The sequence below is a fragment of the Tinamus guttatus genome, unplaced genomic scaffold (assembly GCF_059628265.1).
Source record: "Tinamus guttatus ecotype Peru unplaced genomic scaffold, ASM5962826v1 Tinamus_guttatus_pri_ptg000180l, whole genome shotgun sequence".
Lineage (NCBI taxonomy): Eukaryota > Metazoa > Chordata > Aves > Tinamiformes > Tinamidae > Tinamus > Tinamus guttatus.
The window spans coordinates 3,658,050-3,673,207 of NW_028288714.1; positions in this window are offsets into that span (position 1 = coordinate 3,658,050).

The following is a 15,158-nucleotide window of genomic DNA, read 5'->3' on the forward strand; positions in this document are numbered from 1 at the left end:
AAATGTCTAAACACATACTAATTAGTAGAGCAGAACAGCTTGTTGAAGGCACTTCTCATCTTCTTGATAAACAATATTTATATATATGTGTGTGTGTGTATCCCCCTCCCCCAGAGTGGAACATGCCATCAGGTTCTTCTGACAATGCAGCTACACACAGGAGGCAGGATAGGCTACGTTACAAGGCATAAAATACACATTGTATGATCAGAGGTTGTGCAACAGTCCGAGAGAGGAGTTAAATTCAAAGGTGAAGGTGCCGCTCGCTGCGTATCGGTGCAAGCCAAAGTGCTCCGCGTTTCCTGACTTTGGCCAGCGTAGGGACATGCCTGCATTAATAGAAGGAGTTACTGGCAGGGAGATGGATTAGATGGCCAGACGAGGCTTTTCTTTCTTTTTCTTTTTTTTTTTTATCCCTGCACTTTCTCATTAAAACGATCTCAATACCGTGCTACTTATTTACAGACGTAGTTTGCTGTAACTTCCTCTACTGGGCCTGGTATTACAGGGTTGGATTAGCTGCTCCTCTGTCCTGTGTCCCCGATTTAATTGTTGCTGCTGCTCTCCCCCACTATCTGCACAATAAATGCTGTTGCTTACAGAAACATGATTACAGGATTAGAATTATTGGGCCCTCGCCCAGACTAACATGGTGACATAGCAGAGCGCTGGCACCTTTGAAAGCTCCACTGACCTCAGGCATCTGTACATCAAAGGCCACGGCTACAATCTGAGCTTCATTAGCTTTCAAGGCTGAAGTTACAGGAGCTCTACTTCCTCAGCCACTAATGGGAAACATTCTCCCCCATTTGCTGGTGAGGTGTTAAAAGTTCCTCTTAACATCAGTTACTGAGCTGCAGCTTCACCAGTATCCTAGCAAAATAAAAACAACTTGTGGAGTGGGAGCTGAGTTCAAACTGAAAGGCAAAGTTGAGCATCCCTTGCCTGAGCATAGGACGCTCAATAGCACAAGGATATTTTGAGACGGAGGACGATGAGGCCTCTTCTCCCTGGAGAAAGCACCCCAGATCGCAGGCTCTGAGCCAGGCGGTTATTTCCACCGCTGAGGAAGGAGTTCATATGGCTGCACCAGCTCTCCCACGACTGAGGTATCTGAAGGACACTGCTCTTTATTTTTAGGACGTGATGCAGAGGCTTGTGCAGATGGGGAGGATGGGCAGACACACGACTCAGAGCACACGTGTAGTAGGGTCCGCAATGACGGTGAGAAATCCTCACCTCCAGCCCCATGTTTGGATGGGAGCAACCTGCACCTCTGAGGAGACTTGCAAGGTGACATTTAATCCCACAGAGGGAGAACAGCACTACGTAGGATCTGATGTAATTTCTGGTTCTAGCGTATGGAAATGTCCCTTCAGCTCTGTGTACCTCATTTCCCCTTTATACAACCAGCCCAATAACATATCCTCTCTCATGTCGACTTAGACTATCAATGTGGAGACACAGACCACCTCTTGCTATGTTTGCATAGTCCTGGCATAGTCAGCTGGGGCTTGCAGTCATTACCCTAATTGAACAGTAAAATGTGAAGAATGAGGATATGTTATCAACTAGCACAGGGAAGCCAGCTGGTAGCACTCAGGTGGTGTAAGAGAAGCGCAAGGAAAACTCTTCCTGTCTGTGCAGAATGGGGGGCAGAAATTCCATAAAAGTATTCGGAATTGGTAAAATACAGTCCAGTATGGTGGGACTAGAGAACTAAGAAACAGCTTTATATGACAACTGAAGGTCCAGAATGCAGAGTTTGTGTTACAAGATCTTAACAAGACCAAAGAAAAGATAGGAAAGTAACACATAGTTACAGAGTGAGAGGGTTACACCAAAGGACTTGCTTTTCTTTCTTCAGTCAAACTAGCCTTCTCTGGTGCCATAGTGGCTCAATTCTTCTCTTCTCTTCAAAAAAAAAAAAAAAAAAACATGCCAAATAAAGCACTTGCCAGGGAGACTCCCATCTGGGTCAGCTGGGTGAAGTGGACTGCTCAAGTGCTGGGGGAAGTGGACCTGCTACCAAAGGTGAGTCTAAGGAGTTACACCAGTCTCTAGAGTTAAGCTGCTCCTTTTCTTTGGGAGGTAGGAAGCTCCCCAGCTTCAAGAGGTTTCCTTGCAACTTGAAAATGTAATAGGCTCAGGTGTTACCAGGGTCACATGCCAACACTGAAGTCTTTTCCAGGTTGTGTGTTGATAAAGCTCATGCATTTGCTCCAGCTAGGAAGTTTAACTTAATCTCCTGGGTTTGTGCTGTCTTAAGGAGCTTGACCATGCCCTCAGAGCTCATTTCAGTAGCTTTAGTTTGGGTACTAAACTAAGACAAGATTAGAAACCACAGAATAGGAAGAATTCAGCTGAATTTCAGCTAAGCACTTTTTCACTGCAGACAGAGGTTTACCAGAAGGCATTAATTTCCCAGGAAGTTGTCAATGGATTGCCTTTAAAAATAAATTTAAATTAAATAACAAGCATTCAAAGGAATGGGATTTCCTTCTCACTTTTCATGAATTCTTGATATTCTCCACGTTTTCCTTTTGCCACCATCACCAGCCTGAGACTCCCACCTCATGCCCTGCAGCAACGCTCAATGACAGTGCTCAAAAGCGATAGTTTGTAAATACTCCCGGAGTCCCTGCTGTTATTGCAGAAATCTGAGCCCTTCGATCCACAAACTCTGGAAACATGTGAGATTGGTCAGACCTGCCCGCTCCTTGGGACAAGGGCTGCGCGTGGGGTCAGGTACGCACGCAGGCGCAAGCAGGAACCGCAGTGTTGAGGTGGTCGATCTGGGAGTGCTGCTCCCTGGAGCTGGCACGCTCTTTATAGCAGTCTTTGGTGCACGGCTCCCATTGCAGCTAGTGATTATTGTCTGGCAGATTTCAGGATGCTCAAGGCTCTTGGAGACTGCTCCTGAGGGCACGATGGGAGTTTTATTGAGGTGAGCCCAGAAAATATGCAGTTTAAATGATTCAGAAATGCAAATTCCTAGGATCACCTCTAAATAAGAAAATAAAAAGGGAGGAAGGAGGAGGAAGGCTTCTCTCTCCTGCCTTGCCAGTATGCCTTGAATGAGAACAGGGAGGTGATCTCAGGAACACTCGTTCCAGCCTCCTGTTCATAAGTAGCAGGAAGGCCTGTCAAACCTGTCAAACTCCTTGAGCTCCTGGGGTTTACAGACTTCTCTCGGCTACCCCAAGCAAAACCACAACCCCATAAAAAAGCTTTTTTTTCAGTAAAACCTTCTGCCATTTGCCTGAAGCCAACAAATCACTAATTTAAAAGAAAAAAAAATCCATTTCTAGCTTGGAGATGTCCCTTGCCCCCATGCGCTCTCCTGGTAAAGCCCGAAGCAATGGCCTAGCAGAGGCAGTTTTCTGCAGGAATCTACCACCACGGTGCTTGTCAGGGGCCAAAATCTGCAGTCCTCACCGAGGCCAAGGCCTCGCTGACACAAGCAGATTTGGCCTGAGTAAGGACTGCAGAAATGACCACCTGGTTTCACTGTAAGCTCAAACCCAGAGTTGAATGGCTTGCATTTATTCCCACCCCTTGCTTCTTTGCAGACTCTTCCTAGGCACTCGGCTCCATCTCGTTGCCCTGCTGTGAGTCCCAAGCTGTTTGCTGGTCATGGCAGGGCTCAGTGTAACCTCTCCCTTAGCTGCTGTAGGTTTGTTTAGAACAGCAGCAAAGAGGGTGATGTGGTTGTGAGTCCTCAGCTTATAAGCCTGGGACTCAGAGAACTGCTGGGTCCCTGTCTACAGGACTCTTTCTTCCCCTTGACAGCACTACTTTCAAGGTCAGGATTTTGGAGGCAGGTTTAGAAGAGATATCCAAGCTGCTCAGTCCTCCCTTCGCTCCCTTCATTGCCTCACCTGCAAGTTGTTGGGAAAACAAAAGGTCCTGATTCATGGCACAGCCCTCGCCCTCATGCTAAACCCAGTCTCCAAACCCTCCTCTGTCCGAGCACGGAGCTAGCGTGTGGCTGATCCAAGACTCAGTCAGCCACGGTATGAACCGCTGTGGTGGCCTGAGATCTGTGCCAGCTTGTGGCATTGAACACAATGATAGAAAAAAAAATGTAGCCTCCAAAAGAGGAGTGCAGAGGCAAAGCAGCAGCCGCTTTGGAAAGAGGTATTGGATTTATGCAAATATAGTTGCGGGGGTGCATTAGGCCCCGAGTTAGAAGCTTGACCATGGGTTTCTGTCAGGTATTTTTCAACTTCGCTTTGGGCTTGTCCCAACTGACGTGTGACTTAGCCTATTATCACACTAGCTGTATGTCAAACCATCTTGTTTGATTTGTAGGTGTTAGATCTGGTGACAGGTCACCATAATTTTCTCATGTGATTTCTGAGAGGAACAGAACCGTGCTCCAAGTCTATCATGGTAGAATCGTAGCAACACCATAATAAACAAAACAGTGATTACCCAATGTGAGCAAAAAGTGGCAACTTCAAGCTGCAATTTATTCACAATATGGGAGACATGCTTTGGCAAGAGATAAGCGCTCATCACTGCATGTATCGTAGGGGCAGAAGTGTAACAGAAGTCTGCTAACAACACAGTAAACAATGATCTTGTGAAGACTTAAACAAAACTGGAAATGTACCCTGAAATGCAGATTTCGGAAGCTGGCACTTGGCCACTATACATCTAGCTTAACTCAGCATGCAAAAACAAATCACGTTGAAACACTCAAAACGTCTTTAATGTCTAGTTTTCCAAGATGCATTCATGTGAGGTAAAGAGGTCTTTGCTACATCCTTAGGAGTAGCAGAAGACAATACAGCAGAGCCCGGGATGTCCATACTCTGTGAAAAAGGAGTCGTAAGTTGACTATATTAGGCTTGTTCTTTGTTAGAGTGCAAAATAAAAAGCATGCTTTCTTCTAGCACTAGTGACTTTTCAAGTAGGCCCTTAATAGAGGCAAACAGAAATATCATGACAGAAAACATGAGCTACTCTCCAATACATTGCTCTAGTCACCGTGCATTGAGACCTCTCCCTAGGGAAAGAGACAAAATAAACACGGTTTGGGTTAAAATCCATCATCAAGCATGGATCTTATCCAAATGTGGCACGTAGACAGATATATATTAAAAGCAGATGTAACTAATATACTTGCCGATTTTATATATTTTAATCTTTGAAAGAATGCGAAAGTAGCAAGGAGAACAGCTCACACAAAAATATAAGGAAAATTGTGGTTGGGCTCTTTTGTGTTTTTTGATTTCTTATTCAAGACCAATCCGTGCAGTTCAGGATGGATGATGACCCATTAAATCAGGAACCATATCCTCATAGGTGCCTCTACTGGATGCCTAGTGGGAGTGGTAGGAGCAGGCCATGCACACACCGATACTTCTGCAGCACATTCACCACCTCACCAGGACCCCCAACTCATTGCACTATCTATCTCAGACCACTACGCCAACAGTCGTTAGTATCACGAAAGGACCAGAAATACTTTCATTTCCTGCCTTCCAGTGAAGCAATTTCAAATGTCTGCAGAAATTCCATAGGTGCTGCGTTACCAGAATAGCTAAAATTGGGTCTGATAGTGCCACTTCCCACTATCGGCACCACAACCTTTGATCATGTGCCTTGATGAAGAAGCCCCAAAGTACTTGCCTGAGAGCTAGTTTGACTTCAGATCCCAGGTTAAGTATGCAAAACTAGCAATTAGAGCAAACTATCGATTTATCTGTGACCTGAGCAAATAAGATGAGAAGTCACTAAGACACAATAATGTGGAAATCTAAGCTTCAGATGTTAACAAGCCACATTTCTGAGCAGAGCCAGGCTTGAAAAGTTATGGGAAAAGGTAGGAAATAATTCATAGGTAAAATACATGTCCTCAAGATTTTATTTAAGAGGTAAAAATAGCCAGTACTTTGCCTTATGTTACTGTGTAATTGTAGGAAAACTGAGGGGCAACACATTAGTGGATTAGTGGAGCAGAACAGACCTCGGAGCTGCTCACTTTGCCTGTGGAAGAATTGGTAGGATACACATAACTGGTGTGCGCTCAAGGCAGCCACGCTGGCTCCTGCTCCACTGGAAAGAGAAGTGTTTGCCACATGGGAGCCAAAAACATTGGCAGGAAAATAACTTCAATTTCCAAACTTGAAAAGGAGTATCGCAAGCAGGAAAACAATAGGGGGAAAAAAAGCATTCACCTGGACCAACGGATTTCACCTTAAGGCTCTGACCCCCTAATTCTGTGTATGTTTGGAACTAATTATTTTTACAAGAGACAGAAAGAGTGCTTAAAGGCAACTTCTGAACCTCGGATAAGTCAGGAGTATGTGTGCCCATCGTGTGCCGGTGGTGCTGAGGACAAGCGAAATGAAGACCTGGAGGAAGGCGGTGCAGGCCCTGCTGCCATGCCCATAGCCAGCGCAGAGACCTACGTGACACTGCGTGTGGCACATGTGGGACACAGGTGCTGCAAGACGATGGTCAAAGGAGCCCCAGCTCTCACACACGCTCCTCGAATACTGATCTGTAGTTCTCCTGTTGAGGGCCTCGTGTCAGCATCAGATGCAGATGAGAGTGAGACAAATGTGTTTTTTACCTAGCCTTTACCATGAAGAAGAGCGATAAAACCTTATCAGCCATTTTGGCACATCTACAGCCTTCCACATCTATGGCCATTTGCTTTCTGAGCCTAATGGAAAACTGTGCTGGATGCTACGTCCACTGTTATTGTTTCAGTTTCCTTTTATTTATTTCCCTTGCCTCTCAAGAGTCACTCTTGAGAGGCCCCATTACTTCCTGCTGACCAGGGAAGGCTATGAGAACAAATACTGCTAGTAGATTAAAATATACACACTGTCACAAGAAAAGCACACAGAAGGGGACAAGGGACCTGCTTAGCAAAGACTGGCTTAATCTGTGGGGCAGAAATTTGCCACAAGGATGGCAAGACTTGGTGTAAACCTGATCTTTGGGAAGGCCAGAGCTTCTGAACTCTTCCCGTGGCTGAACTGCAACTTGGACCTGCACATACTGAATCAAAACAGTTTCCTTTGGATTTCAAATACAAGTTTGTTTGGAAAAAAAAAATCAGATGATAAGCCTTTGGCAATGATGGCGGGGCCACTGTGGACTCCAGCTGAAAGAGGAGACCATGCACACACCAAGGATCCGCTCTGCAACAAAGATGGTAGAGTGGCCATCGTCTTCAAGGAAGACAGCGTCTTTGCGAAAACAACGGACATCATTAATCCTCCATCTCTAGGGCAAATGAACGCAGTAGTCCGTGCTTGACCCAGGCCGCAGCAGATTGTATCTGCTGTATTTGGACATTTTCCTTTCTAGCATCTGCTAAAAAAATATTAACAGGTGCTGGAAAATGTGGCCTCCAACCCAGAGATCTGGAGCCAAAATACCAAAGGGGAGAAAGTCAGTTCTTGACAACCGCCTGACTGCAGGGTCTGATGAGCCAGAGAGGCAATCTGCCACTCCACGAGATGCCAGATCAGAGGAGGGGGCAGCAGCACCTCATGCAATTAGTCTGTTTTTTTTTTTTCTTTCTTTCTGAAGCTACAAGTGGCAAGGACCAGTTCCTTGCCCCGGTGAAGTTATAAGCCTGGTGATTTGCCCTCATGCTAAAAGAATTAGACCAGCTTACAGGTGATTTAATGCTAGGCTGGCTATGCACTAGCCAGGATACAAACCATTTGCTGTGCATATGCCCCACTGCCACATGTGTGTCCCAGGGAACACAGGAGAATAAGTTCTGAGGTGCCGTGAAGTCGTATGCACAGCAGCAAAACGAGCCCATACGGAGTAAGTAAGCATACACCTACGCCTATACATCCTCTACAGCATCGGTGGATGGGCAGGTACGCTGCCGTGAAGGGGCTGCTTTGCAGCTCACACCAGCAGCACAGGAGTGAGCGAGGCGGCCGGTCGTGCGGCCGCGCGGGGAGGCGGTGGTGGCCTTGCTGGACAGTTCCCAGCGCGCCGCAGCGCGGCCGGCACCGCTCCTCGGCAGCTCCTCCGTATGGGGGAGTTTTTAGGACTCTCTCCATGCGCAGAAACGCGCTTTCAAGCGCTACTCAGGGTGTCTATTGTCATTGCTGCCGGGCACTGCACGCGAGGTGCCCGAAGATGCTGCAGGCGCCGCTCTCCTGCCTTGCTGCGCAGGCAGCAGGCCCGGAGGAGACGGTGCCCCGGCACCAGCCCCAGTGTGGCCGCTGCTCCCTGTGAGCCCAGCTTGCTCTGGGTCTTTCAGAAGCAGATATTTGCTGTCAACTCCAGCACGCGAATAAAGATTAAATAAATAAAAAACAAACAGCCTCCCTGCCTCAAAAAACATTTTTTGGAGGTGAACAGGCAGAACATAATATGAGCCTCGTGAGTCAACGGCAGCAAGCGCTCAAGTAGTAGAAAAGCTGTTTGCCAGGAGCAAACAGCTCTGGGAAAAGAGATGTGCTTCGGTGCCTGAAACCCTTCAGAGGGAAGTGCCCTCCCAGCATAGCCTGGAGTACTGCTCCGCTGCATGGCATTTGTGCCAGCCAATGGGCAGCAAAAGGGGGAAGGTTTTTTTTATAATTTCTCTAACATGGGAGAAAAAATACCTTCTGGATTTGTCTTAAGGGCAGCATTGGAATGAGACGAGTTGAAAATCTGTACTGGCAACTAGAATGCAATATTTTCCCGAAGAGGGCCCAAATACGAGACACTTTCCTAAGCAGGAGAAGCCAAATCTGCAAAGCTAGCAGCAGCAGCAGGAAGAAGCCATTCAAATGACCTTCCTCTCCTTTCAGATGGTGCCCATGCAGCTGCCCAAACCCAGAGGTTTCCAGGTATGTCGCCAAAACACCCGCTCCGGTCCTCTCTGCCCACAAACGCTGCTTTCCTCTCCCCGACCATCCAGCACCAGTCACAAGGAGAGGGTTGGCCAGCAGTGATGAGTCACTTGCCTAGTTCTTTAAAACCCTTTCTTACACCACAGCAGAAATACAAGTGCAAAATTGTGCAGTACAGCTGTGCCTCTGAAATGCAGCAACTCTAGTCACGGTCCTCACGCTCAACAATAGACTTCAGGCTAAAATAATCTTTGGTTGAGAGATGAAATCTTTGAGCTGAGTCTACTTCTGCTTTACTAAGCTTAGTATATCTCTAAGTATAGCGCTATACTCTATAGTATATACTACAGATAGAGTACAGAGATACACTCTCTTAGTATATCTTCAGCAGTTGCTAACACTTGCTGGAGAGACAGCACCTCTTGGCAAAGCACAACTGCAGATCCTCGGGAGTCAAAATGTGCACATGTACAGAGTGCATAGCTAGTCATTAGCACATAACATCTCCCTGCCACTCATTTAAATAAATTATTAACAGCAGCGTCACCAAGAAATGAACCAGTTGCCACCCTGGTCGTTGAGGCTGACTCTCTAGGTAGGTGTAGGTTTTGCTTGTAGGAGTACTTCAAAATTTCTAAACCTTTTTTAAAGTCAGAGAGTAGCTATATTGTAGAAGCCACCCGTAAAGACATGCATGCGCACACATGTATGTGCATTAATCTTTGTAATAATTTGTTGCAATGGGAGGCACAGGATCCCTGGAGCACGTGTGTATTTCCAGCCAAGTTTCTCACTCACCCTACCAGTTCTGACTGCCACATGGCCTGGATTGCTTACAGAGAAAGTGTGATGCTGGCTTTGCTGCTATATTCTCCAAAAGCATTGCCTCATGGATTGCCTCTCCACGGTTTTATACGTCCAGATGCCTTTGCTCTCCCAGTGCCGTAGGATGCCGCAGCCCTCACCAGAAGGGTGTTCACCCGCGGCAGGGGCCGGGGTCATGCAGCAGTGAGGGAGCAGCCAGGGACGATTGCTCCCAAACTCCGCAAAGGGCTGAATTTGGACAGGCTGCCCAGGCAAACCCAGCGGGGGCAGCTGGGCTCAGGGCTGCCCCGCCTGGCACGCACAACACAGCAGGACTCTCCGGAAGCTCCCTGTTTTGCCTGATACTCCAGGCTGACTTTTGACATGAAGTGCCCCCCTCATTTTCATTTACTGCTGAGGAACGGGATTAGCAAAATGCACAGGCCCTCCGCAGATGCGCCCCAGAGGAACGGAGGGAGCTGTGCCTGGGCTCCTGGCACGCTTGGGCCCAGCTTCTCCAACTGCCAGGGAGGGAAAATAAAGGGAATGCCACAAAACAGGCTGCCCACGCAGAGCTGCGCCTGCTCCTGAGGAGAGCTGGCCGCCCGTCGCGGCCTTGGCCATGCCGCAGTGACGACGGGTTGGCCGTGTCCTTGGAGAGCTTGGGGTGGCCAAGTGCCAGCACCATCCCTTTCCTCCTTCCAGGCTTGGGGTTTTTTGTTGTTGTTGTTGTTGTTTGTTTGTTTCCCCTGCACCCTGTAAATGAAATCCCCATGGATTTCACCCCCTAGTGCCTGTGGCCTGAGGCACTGGGTGCCTCGCTGGGCACGGGGCAGCAGTGCCAGCACCAGGAGCGCACGCAGCGGCCTCACTCTGCAGTCACAAAAGGTTGTCCCTGGAAATTAGACACCCTCGGGGACTACAATCCAGCCCTGGCTCTTCCCCAGGAAAGCTGGAATCTGCAGAGCCACCTGGGCTGAGGCTCCCTTCCCACCACGCAAAGCCAGGCACCACGAGACGGTGAAGGAAGCCCCTCGCAGGAGGGCCTGGGTGCCCGGGCAGCCTCGGGTGTTTTGTGGCTTTCAAGGAGGGGTTTGACGTCAGTGCGGAGAGCCTGTGTTTTTGTGGGATCCGAGTATTCCTTAATTAGGTGGTGTCTGTTAGCAGAAAGCAAGGAGGGCTTGTGTTTCATCCTGTGTTGCCGTTTTGATCGGCTCCCTTTGGCAGCCCTTTGGCTGCCCCACAGTCCCGTGCGGGGCGCAGGGGCCCCGGAGCCCGGCCAGGTTTGCGAACAGTGACAGGGGCTGAGCTGCTCGGCTGGCTTGAAGGGCTTGAAGGGCCCTTTCCAGTGAGGAGGAAATGGGAATTTCCCCCTGGAAATGGGTCTTAAGCCCGTGCAAGCGATTAAGAGCACCAGCGCTGGGAGGCTTTGGCGCAGAGAGGCGGGCTTGCTCCGAACACGCTCCCGCCATGGAAGCGGCCCTTCCCATCGCTGCCCTGATAAAACCCCGGATCCAGGCTCGTCCCAGCGCCTCTCCCAGGCAGGCGGGAGGACGGGGCTGCGCGGCCCCGCTCCCGCATTTCGGCGACCCGCGCTCTTTTGGGGCCATTCCCGCCCTTCCCAGGCACCCGGGCCCGGCGCGGGGGACTCGTCTCGCCGCGCGTGGGTCCTCGCAGCCTGCGGGCACCTCCCTGGCGCCCTCCCCATTTCTTCCCTATCCCTCCCGAAGGGAAGCGCCCGTTTGCAGCCTGCGCCGCGACGAGGAGGAGGAGGAGGGAGGAAGCGAGGGTCCAGCGCCTCGTTCGCGCCGTGTTTGTTTTCCTTTCCCCCCGGAACGCTAGATTAAGACGTGAAGATTACACTTTTATTGTGGCGGCCGAATAATACCCCGAGTCAACACACCCGGCAAACAAAAGTGCTTGTAGTACATGGCCAACCCCGCTGGGAACGGGGCTGCCGAAAAAAAAAAAAAAAAAAAGGAAAGAAAAAAAGAGAGAAAAAAAAATCAAGCCCTTCAGTGCTAATTACAAATAAATGATGATGTGCTCACTAAGTAATTGATTTAATGAAGTTCCTATGAAACTATTAAAACCGGGTAGAGGTCAGGCTCGAGGCGCCCCAGAGCGCCCATTGTGGGATGTTTAACTCCGTCAAGCTCCTCGGAAAGACATCGGGGCTAATAGGTGAAGTCACAGCTGTGACTTTTGCAGCGCGGCGGGGGGACTCGCCTCCCCAAACTTGCCCGAGGGGCCACTGGGCAAGTTTGGGGAGGCGAGTCCCCAAGTGCCCCCGCCCCCTCCTGTGCATCCCACCAGGCCGCTCTTTTCCACCCCCCGGATGCCGTTTGCACCTCGCAGCCCCCATCCCCGCCGCGGTGCCCTGGGTACTCACTGGCTGCGAGCTCCGCTCCGCTTGCCCAGCGCGGTTAAAAAAGCCAGGGGGGGAAGCGGAGCTCTGAACTTGTGTCTTGCTACTCCAGCCCCCCCGCCCCGCTCATACCCCCCCGCCCTCCTCCTTCCTTCTTCTGAACTCACTTCTTCGGGAAAACTTAAGCCCGAGTGCCAGGTAGGCGGCTTGGGAGATCTTGGCAAGGTGCCTGGAAGGGGATGTGTGCCCGTTTCTAACTTGAAGGGGATCTTTTTTTTTTTCCTCTCTTTCTTTTTCTCTTGTTTGAAAGGGCACTCGGAGCGCTTTAGTCGTGTGAAAGCGGGAGGAGGAGGGGGGCGCAGACATAAAAAAAAAAAAAAAAAAGAGGCTATTGGGTTTCCCAGCTCGGCCTTCCCTGCCTCAACTCGCCCCCCTGTAGGGGAGGTCAGAGCGAAGCTGCCCCCGCCCCGGCCCCCACTTCCACCTTGGCCGGGCCCCTCTTTTCTAAAAGTGGCCACCTCTTTTCCCAAACTGCCCTCTCGGCTCCTTCCTCACGGCGGCACACGGGGCCCCCAGGTACGGGGAGATCCATTTTTGTCCCCAGGTCGTCCCCAAACCCGGGACAGCGGGGGTCGCCCAACTCCATCCCGCTCCGGGGCCCGAGGAGCCCACGCGGGAACGGGCGCGCAGCCTCTTCCCACCGGGGCGGCGCGGGCTGGGACGGTGCCTCCTGGGGGTTTTCCGGGAATCTGGGAGAGGATTAGTTCCTTTTTTTTTCTTTTTTTTTTTTCTTCCCCTGGAAAACGATTAATTCGAAACAAACTGAGCCCGCCCGCCTCTCCCTCGCCAGCGCGGCCCTGCGAAACGGGCGGAGAAGCCCCGGCGCCGCGAGCGCCCATCACCGCGGCCCCGCGGGCGGCGCCGGGCCCGCTCCCTTCCCCGGGTCCCCCCCGGCTCCCAAAACCAGAGGAGACCCACGCGTGTGCGCGGAGAGCCCCGCGGGCAGCGCAGGCGGCTCCTGCAAATGAGGCGCGGCCCTTGATTAACCCCCTTACAGAGCGCGCCAGGCACTGGAGGCGAAGTTGAAGGAGGACTTTAAGGCCAAGCGCCACTACACAAGCTCCTTTTTTTTTTTTTTTTTTTCCTTCCCTCGTGTCATTCAATATTTAATGCACCGGGCTTGTAATGCCGCTACTGGTGCTCCTTTCTAAGCGAGTACATTATTTTTCCACGGTGCCCACGGCCAGGGAAAGCCCTTCAGGCAAAGAAAATCAAAATGTTTGTTGTTGTGGATGACTTATAACTCTTGTTGAACACAGGCCCTTCCAAGGAAGTGTAACAGGCGCAGCCTCTAAAGCAAACAACGCGGCCCTTGTGACAGGGCGCGACACAAAAAGCACATTGTGCCGCGGCCACCCCTCTCTCCGCGGCTACGTGGGTGCCTGTCCGCGCCTCGGCACCGCGGTGCCATTTTACCCTTGAACTGTTGTTTCTGAGCGGTGCCATGTGCTCAAGGGCTCGGAGCGGGGTCGGGGGCTGCTTCCTGCCTTTAAAATGCGGTTTAAGAGTCGCCTTCTCGTCCTCAATGGGCACGGGGCTTCGGGGGCGAGCCTTCAAAGCGCCATCCTAATAAACAGCCCTTATTAAATATGTCTCTGCCTGGGAAAATCGCTTGGAAAAGGAGAAAAGGGGGGGGGGAAGGGGCGGAGGGGAAGGAAGGACGGGACAGGGAGAGTTTTGCGCCCCTCCCCTCCCCCCTCCTTGCTTGGGACGGAGCAAAAGAGGGGCCGCATTTGGGGAGGGGGCAGGGAGAGGGGCTGAAAGGGTGAGGGGGGAACCCTGTGTCCTCCCAACTCCCCTTTGCTCTGCCCGAAATAAACAAATAATGATAAAACAATACTACTAATGATAAGCAATAATTATTAATAATACTAGAGAGGCCGAGTGAGCGCCCGGGGTGTCTCTCTCCGCGACTTTTTCCCTCTGTTTTATCGCCCGTTTCGCGGGCCCGCGCGGCGGGGCCGGGCGCGCGGGGGGCTGCGCGCCCGCGGGGGGAGCGGGCGGGAACAAATCGGGGACAAAAGCGGGGCCCTCGCGAGCCAGCGGCGTCGTTAGGGAGACCCGATGGCATCTCCCCCGCGACGAGCGCCCTTCAAAGCGCCGCGCGGCTCCGCGCCGCTGTTAAGTCCCCGCTTTTTTTCTTTTTCTTTCTTTTTTTTTTCTCTTTTCTTCCCCCCGCCCCCTCTTTCTTTCACTTGGCGGAATTCATCTGTTTGGTTATTTTTCATCGTGTTTATTTTTGGCCATTCACACGGGGCTTGTATTAAATAAACAAAGGACAATCGCTCTGCAAATAAAAGTGCTTGGGGGGGAACAAAAAGAGGGGGCAGTGCAAGGAGGAGGGCGGCGAGAGATGGGGCTTCCTCCCTGCTTATTTGGGGGGGACACTGCAAAGGTTCCGCCCCCCTCCAATAAATAAATAAATAAACAAACAATTAAACAAATAAACAAATAAGCAAATAGATAGATCAGGTGGCTGGGGAGAGAGACCAAAAAATATGAGCCGCCCTGATGCAGCGAAAATTGACTGCGCTAACGCGGCGTGTAACTAAAGGTCAGCGCAACTGTATCTTAATAGAGTGTCTCGAATCGAGGTGGGCTGCTTGAAATGCAGCCCGCTCGGGCTGCGCCCATTGCCATAGCAATCCCAACGCTGCACGCTGATGCACCATTAAAAAAAAAAAAAAAAAAAAAAAAAGGCAGTACTTTGAATTTCAAAGAACCTGCCTTTGAACTTCTCCCTGCCTGATTAGGCCCTTGCGTGGGGTGCGTGTGAATGCGGGAGCGCGGCGGCACCGGGAGGGGGGATCCCGGCGCGTTCCGGGGCCGTTCTGCTCGTACCTGGGAATGTCGCGCCGAGGGGAAAAGCGGGGGCCGCCTGGCCGGGGCCTGCCGGCGTCTCCAGCGGCACAAAGCACGCGGGGAATAAATAAACAGATAGTTAGATAGATAGGTAGGTGGGTAGGTAGGTAGAGTGGTAGGTAGATAGGTAAGCAGGTAGGTAGTTATTTGGATGGATGGGTGGGTGGATGGATGGATGAATAGAGAGATAAAACCCAGGCTCCTGCTGCCCTCCGTCCGGACATTCCAAGCAGGAG